Source organism: Bubalus kerabau, chromosome 21 (genome assembly GCF_029407905.1).
Source record: "Bubalus kerabau isolate K-KA32 ecotype Philippines breed swamp buffalo chromosome 21, PCC_UOA_SB_1v2, whole genome shotgun sequence".
NCBI lineage: Eukaryota > Metazoa > Chordata > Mammalia > Artiodactyla > Bovidae > Bubalus > Bubalus kerabau.
In genome coordinates this window covers 18,283,423-18,302,699 of record NC_073644.1, presented here as the reverse complement: position 1 = coordinate 18,302,699, position 19,277 = coordinate 18,283,423, and the positions used below count along the sequence as shown (strand labels likewise).

The 19,277-nt window shown below is 38.7% G+C and overlaps 1 pseudogene; it reads right to left on the bottom strand.

Moving 5' to 3' along the window:
• Positions 1–3,128: 3,128 nt before the first annotated feature.
• LOC129635734 (N-acetyllactosaminide beta-1,3-N-acetylglucosaminyltransferase 2-like) lies at positions 3,129–17,438 on the bottom strand (annotated as a pseudogene).
• Between the last annotated feature and the right edge of the window lie 1,839 nt (positions 17,439–19,277).

The window sequence follows — 19,277 nt, the reverse complement described above, 5'->3', positions numbered from 1 at the left end:
GAGCAATATTGCATAGGAACCTGAAATGTTAGATCCATTAATCAAGGCAAATTGGTAGTGGTCAAACAGGTGATGGAAAGAGTAAATGCTGACATTCTAGGAGTCAGTGAACTAAAATGGATTGGAATGGGTGAATTTAACTCAGGTGACCATCATATCTACTACTGCGGGCAGGAATCCCTTAGAAGAAATGGGGAAGCCATCATGGTCAACAAAAGAGTCCGAAATGCAGTACTTGGATGCAATCTCAAAAACAACAGAATGATCTCTGTTCATTTCCAAGGCAAACCATTCAGTATCGCAGTAATCCAAGTCTATGCCCCAACCAGTAATGCTGAAGAAGCTGAAGTGGAATGGTTCTAAAAAGACCTACAAGACCTTTTAGAACTAACACCCAAAAATGATGTCCTTTTAATTATAGGGGACTGGAATGCAAAAGTAGGAAGTCAAGAAACACCTGGAGTAACAGGCAAACTTGGCCTTGGAATACAGAATTAAGCAGGGCAAAGGCTAAGAGTTTTGTCAAGAGAACACACAGGTCATAGCAAACACCCTCTTCCAACAACACAAGAGAAGACTCTACACATCGACATCACCAGATGGGCAACACCAAAATCAGATTGATTATATTCTTTGCAGCCAAAGATGGAGAAGCTCTATATAGTCAACAAAAACAAGACCAGGAGCTGACTGTGGCTCAGATCATGAACTCCTTATTGCCAAATTCAGACTGAAATTGAAGAAACTAGGGAAAAACCACTAGATGATTCAGGTATGACCTAAATAAATTCCATTATGATTGTATAGTGCAAATGAGAAATAGATTTAAAGGCCTAGATCTGATAGATAGAGTACCTGATGAACTATGGTCAGACGTTCATGACATTGTACAGGAGACAGGGATTAAGACCATCCCCATGAAAAGGAAATGCAAAAAAGCAAAATTACTGTCTGAGGAGGCCTTACAAATAGCTGTGAAAAGAAGAGAAGCAAAAAGCAAAGGAGAAAGGGAAAGATTTAAGCATCTGAATGCAAAGTTCTGAAAAATAGCAAGAAGAGATAAGAAAGCCTTTCTCAGCGATCAAGGCAAAGAAATAGAGGAAAACAACAGAATGGGAAAGACTAGAGATCTCTTCAAGAAAATTAGAGATGTCAAGGGAACATTTCATGCAAAGATGGGCTCGATAAAGGACAAAAATGGTATGGACCTAACAGAAGCAGAAGATATTAAGAAGAGATGGCAAGAATACACAGAAGAACTATACAAAAAAGATCTTCATGATCAAGATAATCACGATGGTGTGATCACTCACCTAGAGCCAGATATCCTGTAATGTGAAGTCAAGTGGGCCTTAGAAAGCATCACTATGAACAAAGCTAGTGGAGGTGATGGAATTCCAGTTGAGCTACTTCAAGTCCTGAAAGACGATGCTGTGAAAGTGCTGCACTCAATATGCTAGCAAATTTGGAAAACTCAGCAGTGGCCACAGGACCGGAAAAAGTCAGAGTTTATTCCAATCCCAAAGAAAGGCAATGCTAAAAAATGCCCAAACTACCTCACTATTGCACTCATCTCACATGCTTGTAAAGCAATGCTCAAAATTCTCCAAGCCAGGCTTCAGCAATATGTGAACCGTGAACTTCCTGATGTTCAAGCTGGTTTTAGAAAAGGCAGAGGAACCAGAGACCAAATTGCCAACATCCTCTGGATCATCAAAAAAGCAAGAGAATTCCAGAAAAAACATCTATTTCTGCTTTATTGACTATGCCAAAGCTTTTGACTGTGTGGATCACAATAAAGTGGAAAATTCTGAAAGAGGTGAATACCAGACCACCTGGCCTGCCTCTTGAGAAACCTGTATGCAGGTCAGGAGGCAACAGTTAGAACTGGACATGGAGCAGCAGACTGTTTCCAAATAGGAAAAGGAGTACACCAAGGCTGTATACTGTCACCCTACTTATTTGACTTCTGTGCAGAGTACATCATGAGAAACACCGGGCTGGAAGAAGCACAAGCTGGAATCAAGATTGCCAGGAGAAATATCAATAACCTCAGATATGCAGATGACAACACCCTAATGGCAGAAAATGAAGAGGAACTAAAAATCCTCTTGATGAAAGTGAAAGAGGAGAGTGAAAAAGTTGGCTTAAAACTCAACATTCAGAAAATGAAGATCATGGCGTCTGGTCCCATCACTTCATGGCAAATAGATGGGGAAACAGTGAAAACAGTGTCAGACTTTATCTTTTTGGGCTCCCAAATCACTGCAGATGGTGATTGCAGCCATGAAATTAAAAGACTCTTACTGCTTGGAATGAAAGTTATGAGCAACCTAGATAGCATATTGAAAAGTAGAGACATTACTTTGCCCACAAAGGTCCGTCTAGTCAAGGCTACGGTTTTTCCAGTGGTCATGTATGGATGTGAGAGTTGGACTATGAAGAAAGCTGAATGCTGAAGAATTGGTGCTTTTAAACTGTGGTGTTGAAGAAGACTGTTGAGAGTCCCTTGGACGGCAAGGAGATCCAACCAGTCCATTCTAAAGGATATCAGCCCTGGGTGTTCTTTGGAAGGAGTGATGCTTAAAAAGCTGAAACTCCAGTACTTTGGCCACCTCATGTGAAGAGTTGACTCATTGGAAAAAATTCTGATACTGGGAGGGTTTGGGGGCAGGAGGAGAAGGGGACGACTGATGATGAGATGGCTGGATGGCATCACCGACTTGATGGATGTCAGTTTGAGTGAACTTCGGGAGTTGGTGATGGATAGGGAGGCCTGAGTGAGTGAGTGAGTGAATGGAGTAGCTCAGTCGTGTTCGACTCTTTGTGAGCCTTTGGACTGTAGCCCCCCAGGCTCCTCCGTCCATGGGATTCTCAGGCAAGAATTCTGAAGTGAGTTGCCATTTCCTTCTCCAGGAGATCTTCCCAACCCAGGGATCGAACCCAGGTCTCCCGCATTTCAGGCAGACACTTTACCGTCTGAACTGAAGGGTTTACAGGCCATCAAATGGACATGACCTATAAAGGCAATTTTGACGGTTTTACATAGAAATGACCTCTAATGGAAGAGAACACAAATGGGAACTATTTGAGATACATTTCTATGTAAAATGTAGTTTGCATATAATTCAGCATTTTAAATGAGCACTCTGCAACCGAGACCAAATATCAATCATCTCTTGAGGTTTTCTACTATGTACCAACATCAAATCTACATAGGAACAAATGTTACTCCTGCTTTTCTCTTCTATATCAAATGTCCTGAAGCCTTCGTGTCTCTCTGGAGAGAGGCTGAGTTTCTGAAGGCATATTCCAGTATAAACATCATCGACAGGGTAGAGAATGACCGGGTCAGTCACATTGTACAGTCTCAGGGCCAGGTGGCTGGACTAGAGGAATCCGCCTCCTCCTGCATAAGGCAGGTAGACTCCAGTGTAAACAACTTCCGGGATGTAGTACTTGAGTTTCTTATCCCTATGAGGTCCAGCATTATGAATCACGTCACCAATAAACAAATATTTGGCTTTGTTCCTGGATAAGCTATTCAAGTAATTCAGGAGATGATGGGTGTTCACAAAAACATCATCATCGCCCTTGAACACAAACTCGGCATTTGGGCAGGAAGTGCTCACCCACCTGAGAAGAGTACTTCTTTCAGAGACAAGTTGAAGAATGTATCTCTGTAGTTCCACAAAAGAATGTCTTGGTGTTTCTCACTCTCAAATTTCAGCATATCTGAAAGGCCAGGACGGTTGTCCTTTGTGGGGGTCTGGCCCAGTAAGAAGACTCGCACCACCGTTTGGTTCCCCACATTGGTTTCTTTACCCCAAGATTCCCAAATTGCCTGGAGTGCTGCAATTCATGGGGTCACAAAGAGTTGGACACGGCTGAGCAACTGAACTGAACTGAACTGAATGCCATCTAGCAAACTATACTATAGTTTGCTATATATAGTTTTATATACTATAAACCAAACCTACTGGTTTAAACCAATAATAATTCATCACATTATGATTTATATGTCGTCATTCTTCCTGTCTTGCCTGAGCTCATTCATGGTGCTATATTCAGCTGATGGGTTGGCTAGGTAGGGCTCAACATAGACACTAGGGAAGGTTGGGCTCACCCTCTCATCTAGTTTCAGGGCCTTTGTTTCATAGTTTCCTAATAATTCAGTAGTCTAATTGGGGCTTCCTAACTTGGTGATGGAATGTTTGAAAACAGCAGTAATAGAAGTCTCAAACCCTTTCAATATTTAGCCCTGGAAGTTGCATATACTTCACTGCATTCGATGGTCAATGCAAATCACGGAGGCAGTCTATATGAATGGAGAGGAGATTAGACTCCACCTCTTAATGGGATGAACTACAAAGTCACACTGCAGAGGATTTGCAGGATGGGAAGGAAGATGTGATCATCATTTCAAACCATTCAGCCCATGCCTCCAACCATCTTGTTAAATGATGAGTTTCAAAAAGTGTATTACTTTTTAACAAAAAACTATTTATCAAAAATTATATTTATATAGCAAAGTGAACACTGGCAGCCACCAGAAGCTGGGACAACCTAGGAATAGGTTGTCCCCCAGGGCCTCTAGAGAGCATGAAGCCATGCTGATGACTTAATTTCAGCTCAGTAAAACTAATTCTGGACTTCTGATTTCCAGAACTACAAGAAAATAAATCTGTGTTTTAAACAAACCATTTTGTGTTAACTTGTACTGCAACCATGGGAAATATACATCAGACACTTTGAATGATAGCAACAGAGATAATTACAGAAAAAAAGAAAAAAAGTATAAAAAGTGTGTATAACAGTATTTTTAGAAAGTTCTATTACTCCAGCATAATAATGTAAATAAAATACACATCTTAATATGAAAAAATATATATTAAATTTTTGCCTTTTATCAGGGCCTAATAATAATCATTATAACATATTCCATAAGTATTATTTTAACACTTAGAGCTCTTTGGTTAAATAAATATTTTTAAAATTCAATTTATGCACATAATTTGTTTCAATAATATTTTACATTGATCAATAAAATATCACTCAATAATATGACATGGGCTATTTATTAAAATACAATTCTGCAAGGGAAAAGGAACAGAAATATTATTTTAAAAAGTTAAAGAATGGATACAAAGTTTCCAACTATAGAACTATTAGTAATTATTTTCCAACTAATTTGTAAAGCATATTAAATAGATACTGTTGGATATTAAATTACCTTTGTAGCTACTGTAAATCTTTAATAACTTTATTTAAAATATTATTATTTACAGGACACAGAAATTATACTCTCATATCTATAATTAAAAAAAATTAAAAGCCAACTTAAAGCATTTTTTAAGGAGTACATAACCAAATTAACCTGAACCATCCCTTTGCCAGAGCACATTACCAATTATGCTGTCTATTCCAGTAGTTTTAGGTTGCCCTAACACTCACAGGGTACCATTTTTTTTCCTCCTAAATTCAGGAAAACTTGTTTCTATCTGGAGCTACCCAGCATACACATTCATTTGCATAATATAATTCAATCATTAGACAATAATCATGTTTCTTTCTTCTCCAAATCATCTCTTTATTCTTGAGATTCTTAAACTTTCTCTGCCATGAATTTGGTTAGCAGCTGGATAAAGGCTGTGATTCATTTTCAGAATGATAATTTTAAGTGATAAAACAAGATATATAAGATTATATACAAGAAACCAATTACATTAAAATACAGTCACAATATATTATAAAATCTAAATTTGTGATGAGAACTGTGTATTGCATGATTGTCTCACACAGAACAAAACTAAGCAACAATTCTAATAACTAGTATAATTTTGAGTGAAATCTCAAGGTATCTATGGCCAAAGTAATGTAATGTGAAAATGTCTGTGGTGTCTATTGTTGACAGCCTGGGGAGCTGTTAATAATATTGTGGTTTGTAGCCTACATTCACAACTGAAAGAAAAAATAAATTTCAGTTAGATGCTAATGAAGAGAAAGATGCAATTTTTCCCCATCCTAATTTGTGCCCCACTAAAATTTAAACATAAATCATTTGGGAGGTTTTGGACACCAAACACCCTCTTCCAACAACACAAGAGAAGACTCTACACATGGACATCACCAGATGGTCGACACTGAAATCAGATTGATTATATTCTTTGCAGCCAAAGATGGAGAAGCTCTATACAGTCAACAAAAACAAGATTAGGAGCTGACTGTGGCTCAGATCATGAACTCCTTATTGCCAAATTCAGACTGAAATTGAAGAAACTAGGGAAAACCACTAAACCATTCAGGTATGACCTAAATCAAATCCCTTATGCTTATACAGTGGAAGTGAGAAATAGATTTAGGGGACTAGATCTGATACATAGAGTGCCTGATGAACTATGGACGGAGGTTCATGACATTGTACAGGAGACAGGGATCAAGACCATCCCCATGGGAAAGAAATACAAAAAAGCAAAATGGCTGTCTGAGGAGGCCTTACAAATAGCTGTGAAAAGAAAAGAAGTGAAAAGCAAAGGAGAACAGGAAAGAAATAAGCATCTGAATGCAGAGTTCCAAAGAATAGCAAGAAGAGATAAGAAAACCTTCCTCAGTGATCAATGCAAAGAAATAGAGGCACACCACAGAATGGGAAAGACTAGAGATCTCTTCAGGAAAATTAGAGATACCAAGGGAATATTTCATGCAAAGATGGTCTCGATAAGGGCAGAAATGGACCTAACAGAATCAGAAGATATTAAGAAGAGGTGGCAAGAATACACAGAAGAACTGTACAAAAAGGAGCTTCACGACCAAGATAATCACGATATGTGATCATTCACCTAGAGCCAGACATCCTGGAATGTAAAGTCAAGTGGGCCTTAGAAAGCATCACCATAAACAAAGCTATTGGAGGTGATGGAATTCCAGTTGAGCTATTTCAAATCCTGAAGATGATGCTGTGAAACTGCTGCACTCAATATGCCAGCAAATTTGGAAAACTCAGCAGTGGCCACAGGACTGGAAAAGGTCAGTTTTCATTCCAATCCCAAAGAAAGGCAATGCCAAAGAATGGTCAAACTACCTCACAATTGCATTTATTTCACATGTTAGTAAAGTAATGCTCAAGATTCTCCAAGCCAGGCTTCAGCAATATGTGAACCATGAACTTACAGATGTTCAAGCTAGTTTTAGAAAATGTAGAGGAACCAGAGATCAAATTGCCAACATCTGCTGGATCATCGAAAAATCAAGAGAGTTCCAGAAAAACATCTATTTCTGCTTTACTGACTATGCCAAAGCCTTTGACTGTGTGGATCACAATAAACTGTGGAGAATTCTGAAAGAGATGGGAATACCAGACCATCTGACCCGCCTCTTGAGAAACCCATATGCAGGTCAGGAAGCAACAGTTAGAACTGGACATGAAAGAACAGACTAGTTCAAAATAGGAAAAGGAGTACATCAAGGCTGTATATTGTCACCCTACTTATTTAACTTACATGCAGAGTACATCATGAGAAACACTGGGCTGGAAGAAGCACAAGCTGGAATCAAGATTGCCAGGAGAAATATCAATAACCTCGGATATGCAGATGACACCACCCTTATGGCAGAAAGGGAAGAGGAACTAAAAGCCTCTTGATGAAAGTGAAAGTAGAGATTGAAAAAGTTGGCTTAAAGCTCAACATTCAGAAAACGAAGATCATGGCATCTGGTCCCATCACTTCATGGGAAATAGATGGGGAAACAGTGGAAACAGTGTCAGACTTTATTTTTGGGGGCTCCAAAATCACTGCAGATGGTTACTTCAGCCATGAAATTAAAAGACGCTTACTCCTTGGAAGGAAAGTTATAACCAACCTAGATAGCATATTGAAAAGCAGAGACATTACTTTGCCAACAAAGGTTCGTCTAGTCAAGGCTGTGGTTTTTCCAGTAGTCATGTATGGATGTGAGAGTTGGACTGTGAAGAAGGCTGAGTGCCGAAGAATTGATGCTTTTGAACTGTGGTGTTGGAGAAGACTCTTGAGAGTCCTTTGGACTGCAAGGAGATCTAACCAGTCCATTCTGAAGATCAGCCCTGGGATTTCCTTGGAAGGAATGATGCTAAAGCTGAAACTCCAGTACTTTGGCCATCTCATGCGAAGAGTTAACTCATTGGAAAAGACTCTGATGCTGGTAGGGATTGGGGACAGGAGGAGAAGGGGATGACAGAGGATGAGATGGCTGGATGGCATCACTGACTCGATGGACATGAGTCTGAGTGAGTTGGTGATGGACAGGGAGGCCTGGTGTGCTGCAATTCATGGGGTTGCAAACAGTCGGACATGACTGAGTGACTGAACTAAACTGAACTGGACACCTTGTTGAGGCTCACAAGTTTAATGTGTTTAGTTTCTATCTCCCCAACTAAACTGGGGCATTTCTTCAGAAACCCAGTGAGCATATGGATAAGAAGTATGTTCATAGGAGATGCTGAATATATATTTAGAGAAATAGTTAATGAACTACTAAAGGCCAAGGTCACTTGTCCTAGGTTGTAAAAGCAGGAAGTCTCTAACCTCAGACTCTGATTTTAGCTCTGACACTAAATTGTGTCCTAATGCATTGTGTCTATCAATCTATTTATCTAAATATCTACTCATTTAAAAAAATATTATTTATACTCTTACTACAAGTCAAATATATTTTAGGTGTCCAACATCAAAATCTGTCTAATTATTGATCCACACTTCTTTCTCTCTTATCACTTATAGATATCTTTATAATATTCTGTAAGTTGTTACACTGTTTGTTTTTCATGCATTCTACCTCTTGAAACCAACAGAACACATTTATCTAAAGCTCTCATCATGTTTGGGGAAAGTTCAGAGAATGCCTGGTCACAGAACAGAGGCATAATTCTGTTAGTACTTTTAACCATGTAAGTATTAAAAAAAAAAATTGTATGTATGTGGGTTCACACAAGGTTTGTTTGAGTCCTCTGAGTGTCTCTAGAAGTTATGGGGTTTGATTCTAAACACAATTTCACCATTCCTACCATTTTGCTGGGGCTTCTCCTTTGCCCTTGGACATGGGGTATGTCCTCAAAGTCTTTCCAGCACCCTACAGTCACCACTGTAGCTCCTACTCTCTTGCTGGGGACTCTTCTCAGTACTGTGCTTGAATGTCTCCTGTGGAGGTATGGGTCAGCAGAGCCTACTGCAGGGGCAGGGGCTCTGGGTGCAGCAGACCTGGGTATGGCATAAGCCCTCTTGGAGGAGGTTGCCATTAACCCCATCATAGAGACACCAGAACTTACACAGGACTGGGAAACAGACTCTTGGAGGGAACAAACAAACCTTTTGCACACCAGGACCCAGGAGAAAGGAGCAGTCCAGGAGTTCGTGGCAGAGGTGTGGTTAGGCGGAGGCCTGTTGCAGGGTTGGGGGCACTGAGTACAGTGGTGCATTCATGGGACTGTATTTTCTGAAGGAGCTCACCATTATCTTCACTACCTCCACCATAGTTTGGCTTCAGGTCGAATAACGGGGGGTGGGGGGGACAACCCCTCCTGTCAACAGAAAAGTGGATTAAAGATTTACTATGCATGACCCCCCCCCCATCAGAACAAGACTCAATACCCCCTCAGTCAGTCTCTCCCATCAGGAACCTTCCATAAGCCATACACTTCCATATACTTCTCCAACAAAGGGCAGACAGAATGAAAACCACAATCACAGAAAACTAACCAATCTGATCACATGGACCACAGCCTTGTCTAACTCAATGAAACTATGACCTATGTCATGTAGGGCCACCCAAGACAGACGGGTCATGGTGGAGACTTCTGACAAAACGTGGTCCACTGGAGAAGGGAATGGCAAACCAATTCAGTATTCTTGCATTAAGAACCCCATGAACAGTATGAAGAAGCAAAACGATAGGACACTGAAGGAGGAACTCCTCAGGTCGGTAGGTGCCCAATACGCTACTGGAGATCAGTCGAGAAATAACTCCAGAAAGAATGAAAAGATGGAGCCAAAGCAAAAACAACACCCAGTTGTGGATGTGACTGGTGATAGAAGCAAGGTCTGATGCTGTAAAGAGCAATATTGCATAGGAACCTGGAATGTTAGGTCCATGAATCAAGGTGAATCGGCAGTGGCCAAACAAGAGATGGCAACAGTGAACATTGACATTCTAGGAATCAGTGAACTAAAATGTACTGAAGTGGGTGAATTTAATTCAGATGACCATTATATTTGCTACTGTGGGCAAGAATCACTTAGAAGAAATGGGGTAGCCTTCATAGTCAACAAAAGAATCCAAAATGCAGTACTTGGGTGCAATCTCAAAAATGACAGAATGACCTCTGTTCATTTCCAAGGCAAACTATTCAATATCACAGTAAACCAAGTCTATGCCCCGACCAGTAATGCTGAAGAAGTTGATGTTGAACCATTTTATGAAGACCAAAACACCTTCCAGAATTTACACCCCCAAAAGATGTCCTCTTCATTATAGGGGACTGGAATGCAGAAGCAGAAGTCAAGAAATACCGGGACTAATAGGCAAGTTTGGCCTTGGAGTACTGAAAGAAGCAGGGCAAAGGCTAATAGACTTTTGCCAAGAGAACACACTGGTCATAGCAAACACCCTCTTCCAACAACACAGGAGAGGACTCTACACATGGACATCACCAGATGGTCAACACTGAAATCAGATTAATTATATTCTTTGCAGCCAAAGATGGAGAAACTCTATATTGTCTGCAAAAACAAGACTGGGAGCTGACTGTGGCTCAGATCATGAACTCCTTATTGCCAAATCAGACTTAAATTGAAGAAAGTACAGAAAACCACGAGTCCATTAAAGTATGACGTAAGTCAAAGCCCTTATAATTATACAGTGGAAGTGACAAATACATTCATCGGATTAGATTTGATTATGAACAGAGGTTCATGACAGTGTACAGGAGGCAGTGATCAAGACCATCCCCAAGAAAAAGAAATTCAAAAAGACAAAATGGTTGCCTGAGGAGGCCTTACAAGTAGCTGTGAAAGCAAGAGAAGCGAAAGGCAAAGGAGTAAAGAAAAGATATACCCACCTGAATGCAGAGTTCCAAAGAATAGCAAAGAGAGATAAGAAAGCCTTCCTCAGTGATCAGTGCAAAGAAATAGAGGAAAACAATAGAATGGGAAAGACTAAAGATCTCTTCAAGAAAATTAGAGAAGAAAATTAAAGGTACAAATGGAACATTGCATGCAAAGATGGGCCCAATAAAGGACAGAAATATTATACACCTAACAGAAGGAGAAATTATTAAGAAGAGGTGGCAAGAATACACAGAAGAACTATACAAAAAAATCTTCATGACCTAGATAATGATGATGGTATGATCACTCACCTAGAAGCAGATGTCCTGGAATGTGAAGTCAAGTGGGCCTTAGGAAGCATCACTACAAACAAAGCTAGTGGAGGTGATGGAATTCCAGTTGAGTTACTTCAAATCCTAAAACATGATGCTGTGAAAGTGCTGCACTTAATATACCAGTAAATTTGGAAAACTCAGCAGTGGCCATAGGACTGGAAAAGGTCAGTTTTCATTCCAATCTTGAAGAAAGGAAATGCCAAAAGAATGCTCAAACCACCACACAATTGCACTCATCTCACAAGCTAGCAAAATAATCCTCAAAATTATCCAAGCCAGGCTTCAACAGCATGTGAACCATGAACCTCCAGATGTTCAAGCTGGATTTAGGAAAGGCAGCAGAACCAGAGATAAAATCACCAACATCCGTTGGATCATTGAAGAAGCGTGAGAGTTCCAGAAAAACTTCTACTTCTGCTTTATTGACTATGCCAAAGTCTTTGACTGTGTGGATCACAGCAAATTGTGGAAAATTCTTAAAGAAATGGGAATACCAGACCACCTGACCTGCCTCCTGAGATATCTGCATGCAGGTCAAGGAGCAACAGTTAGGACTGGACATGGAAAAACAGACTGGTTCCAAATCCAGAAAGGGGTATGTTGTGGTTGTATATTGTCACCTTGTTTATTTAAGTTATATGAACAGTACATCATGAGAAATGATGGACTGGATGAAGCACAAACTGGAATCAAGATCGCTGGGAGAAATACCAATAACCTCAGATATGCAGATGACACCACACTTATGGCATAAAACAAAGAACTAAAGAACCTCTTGATGAAAGTGAAAGAGGAGAGTGAAAAAGTTGGCTTAAAACTCAATATTCAGAAAACCAAGATCATGGCATCTGGTCCCATCATTTCATGGCAAATAGATGGGGAAACAATGGAAACAGTGACAGACTTTATTTTTGAGGGCTCCAAAATCACTGCAGATGGTGACTCCAACCTTGAAATTAAAAGACGCTTGTTCCTTGGAAGCAAAGTTATGACCGACCTAGAAAGAATTTTAAAAACAGAGACATTACTTTGCCAACAAAGGTCCGTCAAGTCAAAGCTATGGCTTTTCCATTAGTCAGGTATGGATGTGAGAGTTGGACTCTAAAAAGAAACTTGAGCACCAAAGATTTGATGCTTTTGAACTGTGGTGTTGGAAAAGACTCTTGAGAGTACCTTGGACAGCAAGGAGCTCCAACCAGTCCATCCAAAAGGAAATAGGTCCTGAATATTCATTGGAAAAACTGATGCTGAGGCTGAAACCCCAATACTTTGGCCACTTAATGTGAGGAACTAACTCATTTGAAAAGACCCTGATCCTGGGAATGATGGAAGGTGGGAGGAGAAGGGGATGACAGATGGTTGGATGGTGTCACCAACTCAATGGACATGAGTTTGAGTAAGCGCTGGGAGTTGGTTTTGGACAGGGAAGCCTGGCATGCTGCAGTCCATGAGGTCATGAAGAGTCTGGCATGACTGAGTGACCTAACTGAAGTGAACTTATTATCACATGTTCAATAGATGATGAATTAAATAGCCTCTCTAAGAAATAAAATAGGTAAGATCAAGAATGGAAGGTTAACTAAAGCTGAAAAATAATATATAACGCTTTCAACATAAAATAAGGCACCAAGTTCCTACATTCCCTAGAACATGCATTGTGCAATAATTCATTCAAACAAATATTGAGTGCCTACTCCAGACTATTTTCTGTATCTGAATGTAACTATGTTGTAACATACATGAATTTTCATTGCTGAAAGTGACATTCCATCATGTAAAAAATTTCCCTCTGTGTGAAAGCTAAACTTTGTCACAGAAAAATGTAAACTAAATCCAGATCTGAGTGTAGTGGTCTGACTTGCTGAATTTGCCAGTTTAAGAGGGGGGGGGGAAGAAGTGGTTATTCAGATAGAATTTCCCTTTATTTTCAACTCTGAGTTTAAGATTATTCTCAGAATGTCAAAGACATTTATCTAGTACTTGGCTTTATAGCTAAATTAGCCTTACATCTAATCTACCCACATCTATTTTTTTTTTCCTGTACATTTCCTGTTTAAGCCTGTAGGTGGAGAGAAAAAAAAATATGCTTAATAACTCTTCTTTAAATATAAATAACAAATACCACTTGCTGCTCTTCTTTGAAGAATTAAAATTGATTTTCTCCTTCTGGATGAGAGATGATCTGGCTTGGGTGAGCACACAGTGATTTCTATCACAAATGATGCTTCAGAGCTGTTTGCTCTGAGGAAAACAAAGTGTGGCTGAGACTGAGATAATTTGTCAAGCATTGAACAAAGGGTACAGTCTTCTGACAAACAAATCATGTTGGAAGCATTTGCTTTGTAGGTCCAAGAAAGCTTTCTTCAAAACCCTTTTGCTTTCAGCCTGCAATAGACAAGAAAGCCCTAAAAAACATCTTAAGCCAACACTGGGGCTCCCAAGTGGCACTAGTGGTAAAGAACCTGCCTGCCAATGCAGGAGATATAAGAGATGTGGTTCGATCCCTGGGTCAGGAAGATCCCGTGGATGAGGGCATGGCAACCCACTCCAGAAATCTAGCTCTGTCCGTTCCACAGAGGAGCCTGGCAGGCTAAGTCCATATGGTCGCAATGAGTCAGACACAACTGAAGCAAATCCACATTCATGCAAGCCAACATTGAATATAATGACTGAAGTATACAGTGAGGGAAACATAATTTACTGTTAACAGGATGACTCATCCATCAGAGGCACGGTTCTTTCTTCTGTTTTCACTAGCTGTAAGATATGGAGAGAAGCATTCCTGTGTCCCAGGAGTAAAGTTGACAAAGGAAATAAGATACATGGTCAAAGAATCATCTTGGCCCTTGGATTTTGCAAGACCTTGCTTTTACAAAAGCCATTTTGAAATGAACTAAAAGTTCCTCTTCTGTAAAAAGAGAGTGATTGCCCATGTCGAAGATCAGAAACACTTCTCAAATTATCAGTCCTATGTACTTTCCTTTTATATCATATAGTTTCATAAGTCTCTAACTCCATTTGAGTAAAAAAAAAAAAATTGAAATATATTCAGCATTTGAACATTTTGAAACTTGATGAAATGTTCTTCTCAAACTTTTCCCTTTTTTTTTTTTAATGTCAATAACTTTGTTCTATAATAACCAACATGTACAGAGGAATCACATTTACATTATTACCTGGAAAGTATAATCACACATTGGGTTTTGCTGCAGTGCCTAACATTTGGGGAAGGTTTTCATCACTCAGTACAAAAAATTCTACAGTCAATGGAGTCTCAAAGAGTCAGACAGGACTGAGCAACTAACACTTTCACTTTCACAAATGCATTTTAATTGTCTGCTGAACAAAGACATCCCAACCAAGCTCTTTGTCTGGGTGTGTACTGTTGTATTACTAAGTATTAATTCCTGGCAAACACTGCACCCACCTGGCACCAAAGAAAAATTACATAACAATGAGCATGCATTCAGCCTCAGAGCTATGAGTTGTGCTTGCTACCTTGCCACTACATTTAAGCGGTGCAGGATCTGTGGATAACAAATGGTGTCTCTCTCTACCAGACCATGAAGTGAAGGTATTCAAATATTTCTAAATGTCCTCTTTCTCCTTATTCTCTCTCTTTTTTTAATTTTTCTCTTTTGATATTCATAATGATTTTAGAGATGATTACACTCAACTATCCCATTTTTCAGATGAGAAAACTGAGGCTCAGAATGGCTAACAAGTAGCAGAAGAGAGACAGATTGGAAATCAAAACTTAAGGACAACTGTGGTCTCAAAGCACTGAAGGAAGGTCAAGAGCAATCTCTGCAGTCTCTGTTAGAGTCAGTGATATTTTTATTAAAAAACAAAAAACAACTCATTCAGCTGATCCTATAACAGACACTATAGACATGTAGGAGATTTTCAAAAAGAAAGAGCAACCCTCAAAGATATGCCGAAAGGAAACTTTTTCCTTAATTTCCAAATTAGATATTATCATTGTCTTGGAAATTTCTCCATAAAAGGTGATTATGTGTTATAGATATGAGGGATCCTTCATATCCTTAGTGACTCTAAATATAAGACTAAAGACATTAAAATGAATTTCTCTTGAATTACATTTTCGTTGACATATGAGTTGTCTATGCATGTCCTTATACTTTACATAAATTGACTTTACAACTTTTCATCAACCTTTACCTCTTATTTGAATTTTTACATTGGTTAGGTTTTTTTTTTTTTTTTGACACATATGCACACACATAAGTATGTGTATGCATACACACAAACATACTTACATGGATACAGATATATACAGTGAACTCATTTTGTATTAGAAATGCAAAATGACATCAAATTTATTCCAGTTTTAAAAATTTTTCTAAAATTTGCATTTTCTGTATAAAAATCACCTTCCTAGTAGATCTCTTTGCTGGTTCTTTATTTTTGTCACTATCACTAAAAACAGCTTTATTTCATATATTTCATTAAGAGCTTTCCTGATCAAGTTTTCTTTTTCAAACTAAGAAAAATGAAGGATCATCTTCCTAACAAAGTTCTTGTGGCCAGACAATAGTGGCTGACAAACATACCCTCCAGACTTCTTTCATGGTACAGTTCCCCAGCCAGACAATCTGGCTGAAAGATAAAAATTTGTAAACAACTGATGATTATGGCTTCTATGGTGTCCTCCAACCTCAAAGAGAATGAAATTGAACCTTACTTTCAGCCCTAAATTAATTTAAATTGAAATAGGAACAATTCTCACACATCTCTGAATATACACACAGTCACAAGTAATCAATTGAGACTGAAAACTGTGTAAGGAGGTAAACAGGGCTATAAAAATGCTTCATATTATTTAAAGGACAGTTTGAAAGTTCCTTCATTTTGGTTATACTAGTAAGTAATGCTGTTACAACTGAAAGTCAGGTCATTTTGATTCCAAAAGCTTTCCAGTGCAAGATGAAATGTCAACAAGTTTTAATAAAACACACAAAAAGGAAAAGGGGGCAATGGTTTAGTATTTTATAAAATGAATAAATTAATATGAACTAGTCTGCTTTATTTGTTTACAATGCTTATTCTTTTTTAAAGTCTTGTCATTATTCTCACTGTTTCAATTTTCATTTAGACTCCTTTGTACACCCTCACAATACCCTTTAACCCAAAGCTCAAAGTTAATTTTGATTATTAACTCTACTCTTGTTTAATTAACATGTATAGGATGATGCATACTATAAGATATTTACTAGTCAACATACCCAGTGAATTTCAATTTTACAGTAGGTGCTTATGATTACATGAGTGAGAATTGGATTCTTTTATCATATTTTGTTTTTCTTATCCCATACAGTTTTTAAAGTCTACATCTCATGCCAGCTAACATAGAGTTATACCCACTGTGAACATCCAAGAAATCTATGGACACCAATAAAGATTAGATGAATAGGCACAAAGCTATTGAAAAGGCCAATCCATATTCATCACACATTTCTATTTGACTTCTTGCTTTGGTTGATGTTCAAAAATAAAAGGATAAACAAAACAAACAAAAAAGCCAGGAAAATAAAAGCTTTCTTAATATTTTCAACTTTTTCAAGAATAACTTGTTTTGCTTCCCTACAGTTTGAAAATAAGTCATTTTGTGAGATTGATCCAAAGCTGGGATAAAGAATATGTTCTGAAAATCTCTTTTAGAAAGATTTATAATATTAACCTCAGGCTATTTTAGTTTCCGTCGATCTTTATGAAAACAGCCAAGAGATTCATTTGTTTTCCGAACAGTAGAAAGTTAACTTTTGTCAACCATGATTGAACAAATAACTCTGGGTCAAAGTGATTCAGTTGTGAAATGCCTGGGGTCCTGCCAGCCCCCTGGAATAGAGACTCAAAAAGCAGTCACTTTGGACCTAAGGTGCCCATTGCAGCCAGGGGCTAAATAATCTTACTCAATTTTTCTCAGAACACCATTATGAACCATCGTAAACCCAGGATTAATAGGAACAGGTTTGGTGACTACTTGTTGACACATGGCCAGCATGACTGGTCAGCAACTGAAGGTTCTATCAAACCATTCAGTCTTCCCTTTTATTATTATTTTCCTTAAAGCAACTAATTAATTATGTGATAATTTCAGTAAAATACTCAATTTCTTTATTGTCTTTTATTCTCTCAAAGGTGCCAGGGATTGATCTAAGGCTTTGAATTAGCATGACAGACACACTGTTTAGCTTAAGTAAGGGAGGCTAGGATCTAATACCTATTACCCCAGCTATACAGTCTTTTTCAAATCCAAATTATTTATATGATATTATTATTACCAAAGACCTTCTTCTGCCAAGACTAAACACCTATCTAAGCATTCTTCTTACCTTAAAGAAGTTTGTCATCTTTGTCGTTCAATTGCACAGTTGTGTCCAAATATTTGCGACCCCATGGACTGTAGCATGCCTGGTCTCCCCATACTTCACCATCACCTGGAGCATGCTCAAACTCAGGTCTATCAAGTTGATGATGCCAACCAACCATCTCCTTTTTTGTTGTCCCCTTCTCCTCCTACTGTCAATCTTAATGAGGGTCTTTTTTAATGAGTCAGATCTTCATATCTGGTGGCCAAAGTATTGGAGCTTCTGCTTCAGCATCAGTCCTTCCAACGAATATTCAGGATTGATTTCCTTTAAAATTGACTGGTTTGATCTTGCAGTCCAAGGGACTCTCAAGAATCTTCTTCAACACCACAATTCAAAAACATAAATTCTTTGGGGATCAGTCTTCTTTACAGTCCAACTCTTCCATCTATTCATGACTACTGGAAAAATCATAACTTTGACTATATGGACCGTTGTTGCCAAAGTAATGTCTCTGCTTTCAAATATGCTATCAAGGTTGGTCAAAGCTTTTTTTTTTTCCAAGGAACAAGCATCTGTTACTTTCATGGCTGCAGTCACCATCTGCAGTGATTTTGGAGCCCAAGAAAATAAAGTCTCTCACTGTTTCCATTGTTTTCTCATCCATTTGGACACCATGCCATTCTCTTAGCTTTTTGAAAACTGAATTCTAAGCCAACTTTTTCACTCTCCTCTTTCACTTCCCTCAAGAGGCTCCTTAGTTCTTTGCTTTCTGCCACAAAGGTGATGTCATCTACATATCAGAGACTATTGATATTTCTCCCAGAAATCTTGATTCTAGTTTGTGCTTCATCCAGCCCAGCATTTCACATGGTATACTCTGAATATAAGGTAAATGAGCAGGGTGACAAAATACAGCCTTGACATACTCTATTCCCAATTTTGGGCAAGTTCATTGTTCCATGTCTAGTCCTAAGTGTTGTTTCTTGACCTGCATACAGGTTTGTAAGGAGGCAGGTAAGGTGGTCTGGTATTGCCAGCTCTTGAAGAATTTTCCACAGTTTGTTGTGATCCACACAGTCAAAGGTTTTGGAGTAGTCAATAAAACAGAAGTACAAGTTTTTCTGGAACTCTCTTGCTTTTTCTATGATTCAACTGATATTTGCAATTTGATCTCTGGTTCCTTTTCCTTATCTAAATCCAGCTTGCACATCTGTAAATTCACAGTTCATGGACTATCGAAGCCTCACTTGGAAAATTTTGAGCATTACTTTGCTAGTGTGTGAAATGAGTGCAATTCTCTGGTAGTTTGAAGATTCTTCGGCATTGCCTTCCCTTAGGACTGGAATGAAAACTGACCTTTTCCAGTCCTGTGGACACTGCTGAGTTTTCCAAATTTGCTAGCATATTGTGTGCAGCACTTTGACAGTATCATCTTTCAGGTTTTGAAAGAGCTCAGGTGGAATTCCATCACCTCCACCAGATCTGTTCATAGTAATGTTTCCTAAGGCCCACTTGACTTCACACTCTAG